This window comes from Mustela putorius, unplaced genomic scaffold, assembly GCF_011764305.1.
Source record: "Mustela putorius furo isolate JIRA1106 unplaced genomic scaffold, ASM1176430v1.1 tig00003896_pilon_pilon_pilon, whole genome shotgun sequence".
In the NCBI taxonomy this organism is placed as follows: domain Eukaryota; kingdom Metazoa; phylum Chordata; class Mammalia; order Carnivora; family Mustelidae; genus Mustela; species Mustela putorius.
This window is the reverse complement of record NW_025422045.1, coordinates 2719239-2731421: the sequence shown is the minus strand read 5'-3', so window position 1 is coordinate 2731421 and position 12183 is coordinate 2719239.

Below are 12183 nucleotides of genomic sequence, written 5' to 3'. Positions count from 1 at the left end.
AGAATAATCTGCCCCAAAATTTAAATCAAGACTAGTTGTAAATAAGTAGTATTTGTTAGAGTAAATATGCAGTAGTAACTTTGATTTATAAACATCAGAGTGTATATCTTGTTTAATTTTGTTTGTGAAGCCATTAATATTAATTAATTCAGATGATTGCAAATTTGTTGTTTTAAGAGTTGAATGCTTAAATTTGTTTAGAATATTTTATAAATTCAACAACAACTCACAAACAAAATCAATAAAATAAATTATTACGGTTTTTGGAATTAGTGTTCCCCATAGCTTCAGGCAAGAGCATACAGTTTTGGGAAGGACTTTTTAAAGGGCAGGACGACTTTATCTGGTCAGTCTTGTTTTCTGAGATGTCTTCAGCACTTTGTGCTTCGGGTACTTCATTTTTGTCATATTCACAGGCTAGTGAAAACCGAAGGTTTCTCCAAACCGAGCAAACTACTTTTAAGTTCTTTCTCTCTCTGTGTGGCCGGTAAGTTTTAAGATGAATAATGATTATTATTTCTCCCAAGATGAGATTGGTATCCTTGGCAGCTGTGCGGTTGTGAGTGCTTGTGCTTCAGAAGGCTCTTAATTTCTGATTAAGGATTTCTAATGGAAACTGTAAGAGGGTCGGTGTAGTGGATGCATTACAAAACTGGACAGCCCATCCTCAGAGGTACAAGAGGAGGTGATGTTCATTATCCAGATTTGAAGGTCATTGTCTCCCCAAACTGGAGAGCAAGCTGGATACAGTTTCAAAGCAGCTGCCAGGGACAATTCATCCTTAAAGAAGTCTAACTTTGCAATAAATTGTTTTTTGAAAAACAGTTTTGACTTTTAAGTAATAAATATGGTCAGTTTACCCCACAGAGCTCAGCTTCAGTTTCAGCATTTCTGGTTTTATGTTCTTGATTAAAAACAACTCCTATTTAAATCTCTTTCTCCATTTATTACCAGTTTCAGTTTTCTGTTATTGTTTCTGTATCCAGCCCTTCATATTGTTAGGATACTAAATGAGCCCTTGTGTCCTATACTGCGATGTTATTTGTATGTTTAAGAAGTATACCTATGTGCACTATTTTCAGTAAATATTCATGTATTTTATATTTGATAAGCTCTTCAGAGTGTGTGTTTTCTCCCATAAAAAACAATGGGATGAGGCAAAATGGAGGGTTGAACAAAATATTTATAGTCTCTGCTCTTTCCTAAAAGCTCCATTACAGTCACAGTGACTGGGGAAAGCAAAGAGCCTAATCCAGCAAGGATAAGGAATACTGAAGCAAAGACAACAGGAACATGGTATTTGAAGCTGGAAAGCAGGTGGAGTAGTATCTGACTTGGCAGGCCCAGGGAAGCCAAGTCCTAAGCCAGCCGTAGAAACATGAGAATGACCCAGTATACCCTGTTCAGATTTTGGGATATGGCCTCCAAGACATTTTTCTGTGCATGTAGTGAAAGGCATGATAGGAACACTTCTGTCCCCACCCTTCTTATTTAATAATGTATTGATACAGTACCTACATCATTTTAATGACTACAAATATTTCATTCTATGGGTATATTTACTGTACATTCTTAAAATTTTCTTAAAATTAACCCATTCCCTTAGGTTTTTAGATAATTTATTAAACAGCCCAACAAGAAAAATTTCTAAGCCTAATAAAATAAATACCTAGAAGTGGAATTGTTGGGCTAAAGGTTTTTTAGAGGTCATGGATAAAAATTATGATACTTTCAGAGAGATTGTACCAAGTTATACTCCTACCATTATCATATAAGAATACTTCCACCATTAGCATATTTGTGCTTTTTTCAAAGGAGTCTCTATAGCCAGCACAGGCCTCTGAGATCAAGAATTGAATTCTTTACTGACTGAGCCAGCCAGGCACCCCAGTGTGTTACATATTTGTATATATTTTTAAAGCTGAGAGCCCCATGCTTAAAATTCACATATATGCAGTCATATGAATTTATTAGATACAGTAGAAAACTCTTGCTTAATTGACTTTATTAGCTTTGAACATAATTCAAGTGAAAGTCAAACATAGTGCCCCAGTTGTGGTCTCTAAATGCCATTTTCTTGAAAGAAACCAGACTTCCTTGATTTAAATGGCTGATTCCAGATCCAGAGAGAGAAATATACAAGAAGAGCCTAAAAACCGCTCTGTCATACCAGAAAGCAAATAAGCCATTAGAAGTCTGTCAAAAAAAGATTGAGGAGGCACCTTGAAGAAGTTCCTACTGACCAAAGCTGAGATAATTTTAGCATCAGTAAGGTTAATATCTGCAAGAAATTGAAACTCATGTTTTGTTTTACTCCACAAGTTTACAAAATTATAGTTACCTTTGGAATATGCTCTTAAAGAAATATACCAGCTAAGATGTTAAAGAGGAAGGACAGGATATCACCATTTTAGCCCACAATGATTAATGGATCTCGGCAAAGACCACCAGTATCTGCTGACCCCACAAAGAAACAGCAAACATTTTGTGCCCTTAAAGGAAATACATATTCTACTTATGAAGCAATTCGGCCAAAAGCTGAAGCTGATGCTGATTGAGCCTCCATAACTGATCGCCTCTTTTCTCCAGAAAAGAAAGGAACACATTAATTGACACCACAAGAGATTCAATCAGCAAAATCCAGACTCTGGAAAACTATAGGACCAATAGCCCTATTTGTTCAATAACTGAATTGCAAGAAAAAAAATTGGACTAAAAGAGACTGATGAGCTGTATCTACCAGTACTTTTTATGGGCTTATTTGGATCTTGATTTGAATAAATTTAAGAATAAATGAGACCATTGGGGAAATCTAGAAATAACTGGTTATTTGATGACTTCAAGGAGTTTATCGATTATTTTTAGGTGTGCTAATGGTGTTGTGGTTACATTTTTACAAGAACCCCTACTAAATACAAATTGAAATACTTAAAAATGAAATAATACAGCATTTAGGATCTGCTTAAAAATAATGGAGGGACTGGAGCTGGGTAGTGTGTGGGAATACAGATGAAACAAGGTTGACCATGAGCTGATGGTTACTGAATCTCGGTGATGGGTACTTGGGAATTCATTATACAGGTACTATTTTTCTTTGTGTTTATATTAGAAATCTCCCATAAAATTTTTTAAAGTATGAATCAAATTCATATAGAAACTCACTCCTTGGTTTTATTTTAATAACCATTCATTATAATAGCCTATATTTACAATGTTTTTTTTTTTATAATGAGTTTTTTTTACTGGAATTCAACTTGAATCAGTCAGGCTAACATAATTAATTATATTCTGCTCCAGTTGCAATGAATGATTAATTGATTTCAACTGCTAGGGTAAATGCTTGAAGCTGTCCGTCATTCAGCAGTCAGCAAGCGGGCCATTCCATCCCTCTTTGTTCACTAGTTCTTGTTGGTCTTATTTATTCACATTTAACCTGTGTGTCCTGTAGCAGAAGAAATAGAATAAATAACTAGACTCTGCTCTTTCTTGTTGAAATGATAATGATCTCCAGAGGTAGAAATATATCTTTAAAAAGACACCCTGGAGTTGTTTGTTCTCAGTATGAAGAAATTAGAATAATTGAGTGTAGGTTGTCTTATATAAAAAGTGATTGTGGTACATAAGTTTTTGAATAATTTTGGGAAAGCAAATACTGAACGAATTAAGCAACTCATCATTCATTCTAAATGTATATTTTATTTTTTTCCTTTTGTCTTTTGGGCATGGGAGTTTTAGGCTTTGTATTTCTACCAAAAAAGCCCAGTCTTTATAAATAGAGGTGTCTATATGTTGTGATTAATTTTCACTTTGGTTTTGTGATGGTAGTTAATTCCTATTTTCTGTAAGTCTCTATTAGCATCTCTGAATAAGTGAATAAGTGAATTGACCTTTTAGCCATTCTTCCTGCCCGCCTTGTCCCGGCTTTCCTGAAGTCTTATCAGAGGATGCTTGGAATTCTTTGGCTTGGATGGTATGTGTAGACTAAGGCTTGCACACCCCAGTAACCTCAGTTACTCATTGGACGGATCATTAAGCACTTGGTTGTGCCAGCACATCTGCTGGATGAATAGAAATATCGTGGTGAACATCACAATGTCCCTGCCCTCGAGAAGCTTATGATCTGATGTTAGACAGATGTTAATCAACTAATCATGGGTATATGTACCATTTCAAGCCTGATAACTGCTGGGAAGCAGACACTGCCGGTGATCAGGCAGCTGATCAGGCAGGGGTGGGATCTGGTCAGGAAGGTCAGGAAGACTTCCCCAAGAAAGTGAGGCTTGAGCCCAAATCTGAAGGCTGAAGGAAGGGGTAAGTGGCTCAAATAGGGTTTTTAATAATGTTGAATGGTTCTATACTGGGTATGGATAGCTGATTTTTCTTCGGGGAAAGGTAATATTTTTTGCTCTTGATTGTATTATATGTAAACCTAGTCATTCAGATTCCCCTGTGTAGTTTTTAAGGATGGTTTTCATTTTGGTTTAGCACTGTATTCATTTACTGAAGAGCTGGCTTTCCCTTTGGCAGATGTGTCCTACTTGGTGGTGGTTCTTGAGGATGTTGGCTGGCCTAACAGTTTGGAGGTTGTGAAAGGCTCTTGGCTTTTCAGACCGTTTCCTCTGAACCGTGGCTGCCCATCAACTCAGGATCAGGACATCTAAGCTCGTAGCGTGCTTGGTGAGGTGACCCTCTGATGTGCTCTCTGGCACTCTGTACATGCTTCTGTCATAGCTCAGACCGTACTGCGGTGCTAACCCTGCTTCATCTAAGCCAAGCCCTGGAAAGGATCATCCATCCTCAGTGGCTGCCTCAAATTCCCATCCACTTCCCAACCTCCTGCATGCTGTCCTCCCAGGCCCCTCTCTGTCCTCTCAGGGAGCTCACAGTCTAGTAGGAAAGAAGAACCCAGCAATGACAATGCTGAGCGATTTGTGCTATAAAATGTACAGATACAGGGTGCCTAGAGGCTCAGACGACATGCACATGCGAACTGCCGAGACTCCCCAGAGGAGATAGGCTTGAGCTGAGTTTCGGAGTTTTAGTAAAAGTTGGCTCCAGCCTCCAACTTGTCCAAACTTCTTGTCACAAGCTTTGAGCAATGATGTAATTTCAGGGTGGTTCCTTGACTCTTTTCCTGCCCTGTCATACTTTCATGCCTGTGGGTATGTTTTTCCCTCTGCCTGGATTGCCCCTTGACTCTTGGTTCTACTTTATTAGTCTCTGTGTCCTTGAACTTGATCTAGTAAGTGTTCCATAAACACATATTTTGATAAAGGGTGTGTGCTTTGTAAATAAGCAATGAAGCTAATTTCACAAGATACGCACAAATGTTAGTCTCATTACAACATATTACAGATAGCCATACTTCTAACTTTTAACATCTCCGGTTCTAAAATCCCCTGGCTTGCATGACCTCCTTCCTTTACACCCAGGGAAAAATTTTCTTTTCAAAATCTAACATGCATTTGTATTTATGGAGAATATAATCTACCCGCCACGTTTTGTGCAAATGGGAAAAACACAGCTTAGCTTTGGAGTATGTAAGCAACAAATTGTAGCTCCTGGCAGAGGGAGAGCTGGATTCAGAAAAGCTCGAATTAGAAATTAAATGGGGAGGCCCTCGCTTCTTCATGTGTGAACAAGTGTTTTCTTTAGCTGAATCATGGCATTTTTTATTTGACTATTTCATAACGAAAAGTGAAAGTTAAACATTCTGTAGGTGGTATTTTCCTGCCACAAACCTCCTGATCAACATTTTTCTATAAAGTTTTCCCACAAAATTCTAGTTATGTGGGTTTTTAGACAAATATTCAGGAAAAAAAAAAAGTTGGGAGGAGGTATGGATCCCAGGGTCAAATGGAAATGCTGAGTTAAAATCAACCACGTTTTTGTTTGTTTTTATTTTCATTTATTGATTTATTTTAAATGAAGTACCTTTTAGAGCCTTCTCTGATCACTAAAAGGGTCTTAGAGCATGAGTGCTCCCAACTAGTTAACTCTTCTCCTTTTTCTCCCCTTGAAGAGTCTGTACACCGCAGAAGCATTTTGGGGATGGCTGCCTTTATAGGGTCTCCAGCCAGGGACATGTTCCTCTCACATAAGGAGTTCTCACTGGGTTGGAGTTTCATGAATGCTACAAAGCACAATGCCAAGGGCCGTTGGGGGGACGACAGGTTGCAGAGACTCAGAAGACCTACCCACTCCTTTGCCCTAGAAGCCCCTCTGGCTTTCCGCAGCATTCATTACAACAGCTGCCTGGGACCGTGGTCTCCAGCTTTGTTAATTTCATACCCCATACTTAAAAGTCTTGAGTGTGTACTCCTGATAAGGACATACAAATGTATTGTTGCACTATTATGTATGTTGGAAAATATGCAGAACTTTAAAGGACAAAGTTAAAAGTTAATGGACGTTTTCCCACATTCCGATGAGTCATTTTGCACAGACCTGGGTGTGTGAACAACCCACTTTGTAAACCTCTGGCTTTAGAGACAGAATCTACATATCTTTCAAATTACCTGTCTGTTACCCTCCCTGCATTCCTGGGTTAAGTATGCTATCCAGTGGAACACTGTAGCTGTTGAAGAATGTCGGCCATCTCTCCATATTTACTCGTAAAGATGTCAAAGAGAGTAAGTGGAAAAAACGAGTATTAATAAATATGTGTGGCCTGATTTCTTGTATGTAAACATTTTTAAGTTTGTAAAAATGTATAATTTATGTATAAAAAATGTTTAAATTGATACATTAAAAATGGTTATTTCTGAGCACTGGAATGAAGGGTCTTGGGAAAGAAAGATTATATCTTTCCATATTGTTTGAATTTTTTATGAACTTGGATTCTTTTTATAATAAATAATTTTTAAAGCCACTAAATCCATTGTGATGTCGAATATGTTACAAGACATTGGTTGTTTTTTTTTTTTTAAGTTTTATTATATAAGTCATTTCTACACCCTCCATGGGGCTTAAACTCATGACCCTGAGGTCAAAAGTTGCTAGCTCTTCCCACTGAGCCAACCAGGCACACCCAATGCATTGTTAATGTTGCTTGTTGAAGTTGAGTGGTGGGAACACTGGGCTTTATTATACAATTTTAATTGTATATGTGAATATTTCCATAATAAAAAATTAACAAGAAAGGAAAAGCATTGAAAATGCATTGCAGGGGCGCCTGGGTGGCTCAGTGGGTTAAAGCCTCTGCCTTTGGCTCAGGTCATCCTGGGATCCAGCCCCGCATTGGGCTGTCTGCTCAGCGGGAAGCCTGCTTTCCTTCCTCTCTCTGCCTGCCTCTCTGCCTGCTTGTGATCTCTGTCAAATAAATAAATAACATCTTAAAAAAAAAGAAAAGAAAATGCATTGCAAAAAGAGAAAGTCTATGGCAATAAACCATATAGCTAACAGGATTATCTTGGGGGTGGGAAAGAGATTTGGGGAGTAGAGCTTCAGGTGTATTTCCCCGGATACATTCTATAAGTATGTATTGCTTTTATAATGGGAAAACACATAATTAAAGACACATGCGTACACACACAAACACTGCAGAGCCCCCAGTGGGAAGAGTTTCGGGTGTAGACAGGAGTTGAAGATACTTGTTTGACTTCCCAGACACTTGCTAGTTTCTAAGGGAAAAGGCACAATGAATGTGCAAGCCAAGAGTGTTCAACGTATAGGGCTCAGCTGTTCCACGTTAAGATCCTGAGGCTTGTTTTATAATGCAATTTCTAATTCTTGAGCTTGTTACATAATAATACAAAGGGGAAACTCCAAAGCACAGCCAAACACGCCTGCACAGTCCCAGCAGCATCACGGAGAGCACAGCTAGTGGTCTGCCATGAATGAATAGCACTGTTAGCTAGTTACCAGCCTCCAGGATATGAAAGACAGTAGCTATAAGTAGAGTACCTAATTATAGCTCTCCCATGGGGCTCAAGGGAATTAATATGTAAAGGACGATCTGTGTTGCTTACTGCCATGGTAGGTTGCATTCATAGACCTATAGAATCCGTAAGGAGGGAAATGATGGTTCATTAACTGCGTGACCTTGTAAAAGTGAGTTAAGCTCTAGGTACCTCATCTGTGAAACGAGGATACTAACACTAGCCACCTGAGGGTGCTTGATGAGGATTAAATGAGCATGTTTCTAAGGCACCTTGCATATGGTGAGTGCTCAAATGCCAACTATTCTTGTTGTCATGTGAAAAAGTGCTTATTGGGGCGCCTGGGTGGCTCAGTGGGTTAAGCCGCTGCCTTCGGCTCAGGTCATGATCTCAGGGTGCTGGGATCGAGTCCCGCGTCGGGTTCTCTGCTCAGCAGGGAGCCTGCTTCCTCCTCTCTCTCTGCCTGCCTCTCTGCCTGCTTGTGATCTCTCTCTGTCAAATAAATAAATAAAATCTTTAAAAAAAAAAAGTGCTTATTGGACTGAGAACATTTAGCTTGCAAGCAGGTGTTCCCTGATTTTAAGTATCTTCTCAAACAGCCATGTGGTTAGGGCTGATTGGTCTTTGGTTAATCCCTTTACCTTTGCCAAGTTTAGGAATGGGCGTGTAACCCAATCTGGCCAGTGAGATAGGAGGGGATTTCCACTTTGCTTTCCCTGGAAGTTGTCTTGTCTACGTGTGCTGCCTGGAACTGGAGTAGCCAACCTGCTATCAGCCTGAGCATGAAGCCAACGTTGGGGATGAAGCCAACATCAAGGATGATAGCGGAGAAGAAAGAGAAAAAAATGACTTCATCTTAATGACATTACTGAGCTGCTGAATCAGCCCTCCCTGAAGCCCACTCTACCTTGGGACTGAACTTTTTTGTAAGACTAAAAAAAAAAAAAAAAAATTTTTTTTTTTAATTTAAATTTGTTCCAGTTAGCTTCCTAAAGCATCCTCCTAATTAATAGAAGCTGCACCAAAGGAGATGTGAGGTTAGAGGGGTGGCATTTGCTCAGTCATATTTATTGAGTACCTTGGAATGCAAAAATAAACAAGAAAAGAAGAAGTTTCAAGCATGAGGAATGGGGGCTCTGGAAAGAGCAGCTTGAACACATCCTGCCTCTCTTCTACTTGCAATCCAACCCATCTGGCTTTCCTGAGAAGAGCAGCTGCTGGGGCCTCCAGGAGGCAGACAAGGCCCCGAGTGTGGGTGAGGCTCTAGGCTCTGGCAGAATCCTGACAGAGAGAGAGAGGACCGGAACAGGGAGCCACAAGGAGGGGAACAGGAGGAAGGTCCTTCTGAGTGTACCTGGTCTCCCTGGTTCCTGAAGAGCTGAACAGATGGACTGAGTTGCTTCCACCCCTGAGCTGGACAGGTGAGGAGGAAGGGCTTCCTTCTAATACCTCACCAGATGACTGGCAGCCCATCTGCCGCTAAGCTTGGACCAGGGAGGCTGAGACTCCTTCTGGATCCTTCTACTGCTGTGGGAGTGCTGCCGTTTAAGATATCCCAGGACACGGTGCAGAGCCCCACGGAGCAGAGCCCCACGGAGCAAACAAAGGGAAAGATTCCTATTGTGGCCCAGCAGCCTCAGGGAGAAGAATTACAAGCAGAATCCTCAGTACAGAAATAGCTGCTGGCATAGATAACTTGAACCAAAAGAATAAGAAAAGTTGAGGAGATTTAAGTGAGACACACACACACACACACACACACACTCTCTCTCTCTCTCTCTCTCTCACACACACACACACACATTGATTTTCTAAGACCAAAAATGATTCTGATGTAAAAATTTCAAGAGATGAACTGAAGGAGAAAGGTCACTGTTGATGTCTGAATTAGTCTCCTGGAAGATAAGAGAAAGATACAGCTAAAGGCACAGAGCAAAAATACACAGATATTAATCAAAAGATGGATAGAAATCCAGAAGGAGGGTGGGGGATGCGATAGAAGAGGCGACCGATAATATAAGAGAAGTTTCTTAGCTGAAGGGAAGCTTGTGTCTCACAGAATTCCAGGAAGGACTGATGATGAAAAGACGCCTAAGCACATTCCATCTTTGAGCTGCAAGAAAGAGAAGAGTCTTATATATTTCTACAGAGAAGTTAGCCCTAAAGGGGAAAGAATCATCCTAGCACTGGACCGCTTAGACAACATGGAAGCTACAGGGCGGAAAACCACTGAGTAACCAAGAGGATTGTGTGGAAATCCACCAAGAGAAACCTCTGTGAAACCTCTGTACCTTCAGTTCACTCAGTCCTGCAGATTAACCCGAGAATACGTACCACTTGCTTCTACCTAGCAAATAAATCCAGAGTCAAAGTCTCCAGAAGACTGGGGAAGGAAGGGCAAGGAGAATATACAGTGGTAAAAGGGATCATCACCCAGATCTGGGTGTATCATCAACACCTGAGTACTCAGGGCACAGAGAAGCTCCTTCCTCAGACTGTTGAGAGTGTGGCTGGGCTCTCCACTCTCTAAGAGTATATTCTTTTTCCGGATTGATCACATCACCATCTGCCTTGACAACTCCTCTAAAAACAGTCTGGAACTAAAAATATTAAGTGAATCTCAGCAAATCTGGGCATCGGGGGTGGGTGGAAAGGAGGGAAGTGTTCCAAAGGTCTTATCTGAGGAGTGGCTGTGGAACTGGTGGGGGAAGTGAAGGTATTCTAAAGTTTGGAGTGGAAGTAGTAGGGGAATAGAGTATTTTGGGGAGGGAGATATATGTCTCCTTTTCATATTGTGGTTAAAAAATACATATCTGATTATGAGCAATAGGAAGGATAGAGTAGCTGGAAAGAAAATGGAAATTCACAGGAGAAGTCTGCTAACACGATGAAAAGGGGAAAATAAGATCAATTTGATCAACCTGCAAAAATAAATATAAGTAAGAGGAGGAAATAATAAGTAAAATCAGACACCAAATAAATAAGACACCAGATGTCGTCTAATCATTACGCTAAATGTGAATGGACTGGATTTCCCTGTTAGAAGTCAGAGACACTGATTGAGCTAAAAATATAAATAAGTCTGCTGTACACTATCTGGAAGGAAAATATCCGAAACAAAATTTTAAAGAAATAAAATGTAAAGAGAAGTTGAAAATGAAAGGATGGACAAAGATACCACACAAACATAATGACAAAAGAAAATAGAAATGGGGAAATTAATAGCAGACAAGGAAGAATGTAAAGCAAAAGGCACTCTAAGAGGAATATTATGTAACAATATAAGGCACATATGCAGAATTAACATTAGTAAACCTATGTATACTAAACAATGTGGAGGCAAAGACAGCTTGATGAAAGTTTTGTAGATTTCAAAACATGTTTTTCAGAATGAGAACACACAAAATTCAGAATCAGAATATGCATATTCAGAATCAGAATACACAAAAAATAAGGATATAGAAGAACTGCCTAATACAATATGCATATAAATATACAGATATCCTTATGTCCCTTAAATTAAAAACCCAAATTTTTATATATTCATAGAACATTATAAAAATTGCTTGTGTGCCTGATCACAAAGAAAACCTTACCAAATTTAGAAGTGAGAAATTTTTGTAGCCACATTTAATAAAATTAGAAATAAATAATCTAGATGTCCAGAATAGCCTATTTATAAATGAAGGCATACTTCCTGGCTAACTTTTGGAGAGAGGAAAATGGAGCTAAAACAGCAAACTAAGAAAGCATTTGGAAGGGGAATGCTTTCTAGCAAAATCTGTACTCAGAGAAAAATTTATAAACTTACATACCATTACTATTAAAGAAGAATAAAAGTCCTTGTTTCTCTACACAACGAGTTCATGGAAAGAACAAGATTAAGCAAAAGAAAAGATGAAGAAGGCTAGGCTGACTACAAACAGAGTTGGGACTTGGAGCCATAAGTGAAGTGCCTAGGACACAAAATTCCAGAAGACAAGGTTGTGCAAGGGCCAAGCCAGGCACTGGAGGCAACTCACTTGGAAGGAAGCACTCCCTCTCAAGGTCACAGAGCGAGAGGGGCTAGCACCTGAAGTCTAGCCTCTTAGGATTTCGTGTTGCAGATGCCTTTCCTGCCTCACTCCCGGCCTGGCCCTGACCATGAAGGTAAATAAATCTTCCTTCTTAGGGGGAAAAAAAAAGCACTGTCCTGTATTTCTTCCCCTTTCTTGTTTAAGTTACCTAAACTCATAGTAACCCACATACAATTTGTATTTGTTGTTGTCACCTTTTAAGTTTACTGATTTTATTCCAGCTTGGA